At 40.5% G+C, this 7,128-nt stretch overlaps 1 pseudogene; it reads left to right on the top strand.

Annotated features, from left to right (window-relative positions):
* Window positions 1–2,567: 2,567 nt before the first annotated feature.
* LOC123391814 lies at window positions 2,568–2,688 on the top strand (annotated as a pseudogene).
* The last annotated feature ends 4,440 nt before the right edge of the window (window positions 2,689–7,128 follow it).

Here is a 7,128-nt window from a genome sequence, read left to right as displayed (position 1 = left end):
AACATGGAGCCCAGTGTGGGGCTTGAATTCACAACCCTGAGATCAAGATCAGATCTGAGATCAAAGTCAGATGCTTAACCAACTAAGCCACCCAGGAGCCCCTCTAATGAGGTGATTCTTAGCATGCCCCTCGTTAGCTTCAGGATGGGTGCTGTTCAAGAAAGACAAAGGAATGATTAGGGGATTGGAACTTTTAGCCCTACCCCCATCCTCACCCCCCAACCTTTGGGTAAGGGAAAGGGGCTAAGGGTTAAGTCAATCACCAACTGCCAATGATCTAATCAACCATGCCTACATGATGTAACCCCCATTAACCTCCAAAATGACAGAGTTCAGAGTTCAGCTTCTAGGTTGCTGAAAACATTGAGGTGCCAGGAAGGTGGCATGCCAGAGAAGGCATCGAAGCTCTGAGAACCTTCCACCAGACCTTGCCTCAGGCATCTCTTCTGTTGGCTGTTTCTGAGTTGTATCCTTTGTTGTTGTTTTGTTTTTAAAATATTTTATTTATTTATTTGAGAGGCAGCGAGTGAGAGCAAAGATGAGAACAGGTTGAGGGGCAGAGGGAGAAGCAGACTCCCCGCTGAGCAGGGAGTCTGACATGGGGCTCCACAATCTCAGGACTCTGGGATCAAGGCCTGAGACAAAGGCAGATGCCCAATGAGCTAAGCCACCCAGGCACCCCCGAGTTGTATCCTTAATAATAATTTGGCAATAGTGAATAAAGTGTTTTCGTGAATCTTGTGAGCCATTCTCATAAATTATCCAAACTGACAAGCTGGTTTATCACAAGGGCAGGTGACCACTTGGACTTGGGACTGGAATCTGGGGTCAGGGGGAGGGTGAATTTTGTGGGACGGAGTCCTTAATCTGTGTAATCTGTGCTAACTCTGGGTACTTAGTGTCAGAATGGAGTTAGAGGCACCTGGTGGCTTAGTCAATTAGCCATCTGGCTCTAGGTTTTGGCTCAGGTCATGATCTTGGGGTACTGAGATCAAGGCCCACATCTGGCTCTATGTTCAGTGCTCAGAGGGAATGTGCTTGGGATTCTCTCCCTCTCCCTCCCCCTTCCCTCTGTGAACTGCTGCCCCCCTTGTGTGTGCTAGCTCTCTTAAATAAATAAATAAATAAATAAATAAATAAAACCTTTTAAAAAAATATATTAAATTGTAGGATACCCAGTTGGTCAGAGCAATTGCTGGTGTGGAAAAAACTCACACATTTGGTGTCAGAAATATTGTGAGTAAAAATGGCTCATAATCTAATCTTGGTAGCAAGGGAAAAGAAATAAAGGGCTCAGATATCGGAAAGAAAGAGATAAAACTGTTCCTATTATCAGATAACGTGATTGTCTGCATAGGAAATCCCAAGGTCTCCACAGAAAACACTCCTTAAACCAATAGGTGAATTTAGCAAGGTCACAGGATACGAGGCCAACACACAAAAACAAAACATATTTCTTTTTATATGCTAACAACGTACAAGTGGAAACCAAAATTTTAAAAAAATTAGTATCACTTATGATACTAAAAAATGAAATTCTTAATTATAAACCTAATAACATACACATAGGAAAACTATGACACTCAGATGAAAGTCATCAAGAAAAATCTAAATAAATGGAGAGGGGTGCTTGACTAACTCAACTGGCAGAGCGCAAGACTCTTGATCTCGGGGTTGTGAGTTCGAGCCTCATGCTGGATATAGAGATTACTTAAAAATAAAATCTTTAAAAAAAGAAATGGAGAGGGGCGCCAGGGTGGCTCAGTAGGTTAAAGCCTCTGCCTTCTGCTCAGGTCATGATCCCAGGGTCCTGGAATCAAGCCCCACATCTGGATCTCTGCTAAGCAGGGAGCCTGCCTGCCTCTCTGCCCACTTGTGATCTCTGTCTGTCAAATAAATAAATAAATAATCTTTTAAAAAAAAATAAAAAATTTTAAAAAGAAATGGAGAAACATACCATGTTCATGAATTGGCACACTTAACATAGTAAAGATGTTAATTCTCCCTAAGTTCATTAAACTCAATACAACAAAAATCCCATCAAGATTGTTTATAGATGGGGCACCTGGGTGGCTCAGTGGGTTAAGCCTCTTCCTTTGGCTCAGGTCATGATCTCAGGGTCCTGGGATTTAGCCCCTTACTGGGCTCTCTGCTCAGCAGGGATCCTGATTCTCCCTCTCTCTATGCCTGCCTCGGTTCCTGCTGGTGATCTCTCGCTGTCAAATAAATAAATAAAATCTTAAAAAAAACAAAAAAAGAAAGAAAAGATTGTTTATAAGCATAGGGACCCCTGGCTGGCTGGCTCAGTCAGTAGAGCATGTGACTCTAGATCTTGTGGCAGTGAGTTTGAGCCCCATATTGGGAGTAGAGAATACTTAAAAATAAAATCGTCATTTATTATTATTATTATTATTATTATTTAATTATTTTTATTAACATGTAATGTATTATTTGCCCCAGGGGTACAGGTCTGTGATTCATCAGGTTTACACATTTTAAAAATAAAATCTTAACTGTCGTGTGACTAACATAATTTAATAAAAAAATAAATTAAAATAATTAAAATAAGTCCTCTGCAGTGGCAGTATCGTAGCCAATGAGGTTTATCCGAGGCGCAATTATTGCTAATTGAAAATAATTAAAATAAAATCTTGAGAACAAGGATTTTTTATAGACATAGATAAAATGACTCTAAAACTGATATGAAGGGGTGCCTGGCTGGCTCAGTTTGTTGAGCATGTGACTGTTGATCTTGGGGTTGTGAGTTTCAGTCCCTCAATGGGTGTAGAGATTACTTAAAAATACAATCTTAAAAAAAATAGTAAAATCAATGAATTTGATAAGAAAAGGCAAATAGCTAACACAATCTTGCAAAGGAGGAATGAAACAGAGGTAATTACACAACACATTTTAAAGCTAAAGTAATTGAGACAATGTGCTATTGGTGAATGTTTAGATATGCAGACCAATGAAATATGGAGATTTGATTTTTGACATTGGTGCAATGGAGGAAGGATAATTTTTTCAACCAATAATATTGGAACAATTCTATATCCATATACCAAAAAACCTCACTTTGGCTTAAACTTCATGCCTTGTTTTATTTTAAGGATTTTGTTTTATTTATTTATTTTTATTTTTTTGAGTAAAGTGATAAAAGTTTATTAAGCAAGGATATAAAAAAAGCTGTTAGAAGTGAGAGCGGTCCTGACAGGGTTGCCAATAAGGGACTTTAGGGTTGGTCTTTTTACAGAAAGCTAACCAGGGAACTTAAATCCTTTTAACCTCTCTATTGATAAAACCTTCAGTGGCTTACTTCCTTCTTAGGGGCTGGTTATTCTTTCTTCGTCACAGGTGATTATGATAAAGACACCCACCCTCACACCCAGGGCTTGCCTTATTTATTTCATTTTATCTTAAAGATTTTATCTTTTAAGTAACCCCTACAGCCACACTGGGGCTAGAACTCAAAAGCCTCAGATCGGGGGTAGCATCTTCACTGACTGATCTAGCCAGGCACCCTCTTTGTGCCTTACTTTATTTTTATTTTTTTTTTAAGATTTTATTATTTATTTGACAGACAGAGATCACAGGTAGGCAGAGAGGCAGGCAGAGAGAGAGGAGGAAGCAGGCTCCCTGCTGAGCAGAGAGCCTGATGCAGGGCTCCATCCCAGGACTCTGGGATCACTACCCGAGCCAAAGGCAGAGGCTTTAACCCACTGAGCCACCCAGGTGCCCCTGTGCCTTACTTTAAAAAATTAAGTCAAATATGATTCTAGAGACATTAAAAACATGTGTGCATCAAGGGATGTGAATAGCTATTTCTCCAAAAAAGACAAGAAGACAGACAAATTGCCAATAATGATATGAAAAGATGGTCAACATCATTAGTCATTAGGAAAATGCAAATCCAACGTGTAATGAAATAGCACTACACACCCATTAGGATGAAGATAATTTAAAAAACAGAAAGTAGGGGCACCTGGGTGGCTCAGTGGGTGAAGCCTCTCGCTGCCTTTGGCTCAGGTCATGATCTCAGGGTCCTGGAATCGAGCCCCACATTGGGTTCTCGGCTCAGCAGGGAACCTGTTTCCCTCTCTCTCTGTCTACTTGTGATTTTTCTCTCTGTCAAATAAATAAATAAAATCTTAAAAAAAGAAAACAGAAGTAACAAGTGTTGGTAAGACTGCGGAGAAATCTGAATTCTTATACTTTTCTGGTACAAATGTAAAATGGTGCAACCACTGTGGAAAAACAATTTATCAGTTCTTCAGAAAGTTAAACAGAATTACCACATGACCAAGCAGTTTTATTACTAGCTATTTACACAAGAGAATTGAAAACAAACACTCAAATAAATATTTGTACATACGTACTGTGTTCATAGCAGCACTACTCATAATAGTCAAAAGATGGAAACAAACCAAGTACCCATCAGTGGATGAACAGATTACTAACTTGCAGCATATATAAGTGATAAGATATTAATGAGTCAGAAAAAGGAATTAAATATGTTTTAAATTTTTTTAAAGTAAATTCTACCCCCAGGTGTGAGGCTCGAGCTCTCGATTCTGAGATCAAGAGCCCCACGCTCCATTGACTGAGCCAGCCAGGAGCCTCGGAAGGAATGAAATATTGACAACTGCTAAAACATGGACAGACTTTGAAAACATGTTAAGTAAAAGAACACGTGTTGGGCCCCTGGGTGGCTCAGTCAGTTAACCATCTGTCTTCCACTCAGGTCATGATCTTGGGCTCCTGGAATGGAGCCCCACATCTGGCTCCCTGCTTCTCCCTCCCCATCTGTCCCTCTCCTAGCTTGTGCTCTCTCTCACTCTCTCAAGTAAATAAATAAAATCTTAAAAAAAATAAAAAAGGGGTGCCTGGGTGGCTCAGTGGGTTAAAGCCTCCGCCTTCGGCTCAGGTCATGATCCCAGCGTCCTGGGATCCAACCAAGCGGAGCAGAGAGCCTGCTTCCCTTCCTCTCTCTCTCTGTCAGCCTTTCTGTCTACTTGTGATCTCTGTCAAATAAATAAATAAAATCTTAAAAAATAAAAAATAAAAAAAAAGAATACTTACTATTTGTTTTCATTTCATGCAATGTTCAGAATAGGTAAATCCTCAGAAACAGAAACCAAGTAGGTGGTTGCCAGGGGTTGCAGGAAGGGAAAAATGGGTACAGGGTTGTGTTTTGTTTTGAGAAGTGAGATGTTTTGGAACTACATAGAGATTGTGGTTTCGTAATAATATGAATGTACTAAAAGCCATTGAACTGTATACTTTAAAATGGTTAATTTTATGTTATGTGAATTTAAACCCAATAAAAATTAATTGTATAGTTCTTGGATGATGTAATAGAACTTGGTGGTAAAATAAATTTGATTATAGATATAAATATATAAAGTAAAACTATAAAACCTTTAGAAGGGAATGCTGGAGACAATCTTTGTGACCTGGGGTTAGGTAAAGAATTCTTAGCCATGATACTGAAGGAATGATCCATAAAAGGAAAAAAACATTGAACTTCATCAAAATTAAAAACCTTTGCTCTGTAAAAGACGCAATTAAGAAAATGAAAAGATAAGCCACTGGGAAAAATTATTTGCACGTTCTATATGTGATAAGGTCGTGTATCCAGAATATATAAAGAACTGAACTCAAGAAACTGTCACAGACCTGTACCCCTGAAGCAAATAATACATTATACGTTAATTAAAAACAAACAAACAACCGAATTAAAATATGGGCAAAACAGGCATGTCACCAAAGAAGATAAGCAATATTGAATAAGCATATGAAGATGCTGAATAGTATTAGCCAATCTGGAAAAGTAAATTAAAACCACATTGAGATACCATTACAGACCTATCCAGATGGCTATAATGAAAAGAACGGCAGGGATTAGGCCAACTTTCAAGGATGTCTATTAGTAATAGACATTGGGAGCCTGGGGAAAGGACAGCTGGGTAACACAAGCCTCAACGCATCTATTCTGACCTGGGCTTTGGCCAGAACTCCATTTATGGCCATTTATTACCTGGCCCCTATATGCTCCTATTCTTCATCTTCTTTTTACGGTTTTATTTATTTATTTGACAGAGAAAGAGAGAGAGAGAGCACTAGCAGGGGGAGCAGCAGGCACAGGGAGAAGCAGGCTCTCCGCTGAGCAGGAAGGCTGATGTGGGGCTCAATCCCAGGACCCTGGGATCATGACCTGAGCCAAAGGCAGGCGCTTAAACTACTGAACCACCCAGGAGCCCCAAAAGGATTTAATTTTAAGGAGTCTCTACACCCAATGTGGAGCTTGAACTCACAACCTCCACCAACTGCACCAGCCAGGTGCCCTCTACATGCTCCCATTCTAACAAGGGCCCCTGATTACACTTTGGTCTCAGGTGGTCAAAGTCAGCTGGGAGTCTGTAGCCAATTGTCCTCAAAATGTTTAGGTATTTTCCTTTTCCCAATGCCCAATTACCCAAGTAAATAACTGAAGTCCCTCTGGGAGAAGGCCAGAAGAAATCCTTACCAAGTTCAATTGCCATGTGCAGCAGGGTCCTTCAATCCTGGAGTTCAGCTTCTTCTTCAATCAGTGGGTTCTGGGTTTGAAAAGTGACTTTGTGTAGACACTGGGCAAGGAGGTGTGACTTTTCACCAGAGCAACTGCTCTTTCTTCATCATCATCATCATCCTCATTTTGTTTGTTTTGGTTTGGTTTTGATGGTTCAATTTGAAGAGTACCCTTGTTGGCTAACCAACTATTTTGCCGGTGGTTGGGACAAGTTCTATTAACAACCTCTCTAACTCTCCTCCGTGCTGACCCTGTTGGCTGCCATTTCAGTCTTACCGCACACTATGATCATTGCAGCCACCTGGCTTCAACTAGTTAGGCACCGTCACCTGTCCCCTGTTGCTTTGGAGTCCTCTCTGGCCATTGCTGAGTGAACCACTGCAGAGGAGAACAGGTCTGCAAGGGTAAACGATGGAGACGGCTTGCATACCAGGCAGCCTGGCCCCAGACACCACACTTTTCCCAGTTCCCACTACGGCCTGCCAAACCTTTAAAAATAAATGTTAAAATAACCTCTTGGAACCCTTCAAGGGCTGAGGGCTGGGCAAGGGGCTGCCTTT

Source organism: Mustela putorius, unplaced genomic scaffold (assembly GCF_011764305.1).
Source record: "Mustela putorius furo isolate JIRA1106 unplaced genomic scaffold, ASM1176430v1.1 tig00000281_pilon_pilon_pilon, whole genome shotgun sequence".
NCBI lineage: Eukaryota > Metazoa > Chordata > Mammalia > Carnivora > Mustelidae > Mustela > Mustela putorius.
Note: the sequence above shows the minus strand (reverse complement) of the source record. Positions and strands in the feature narration are given on the sequence as shown.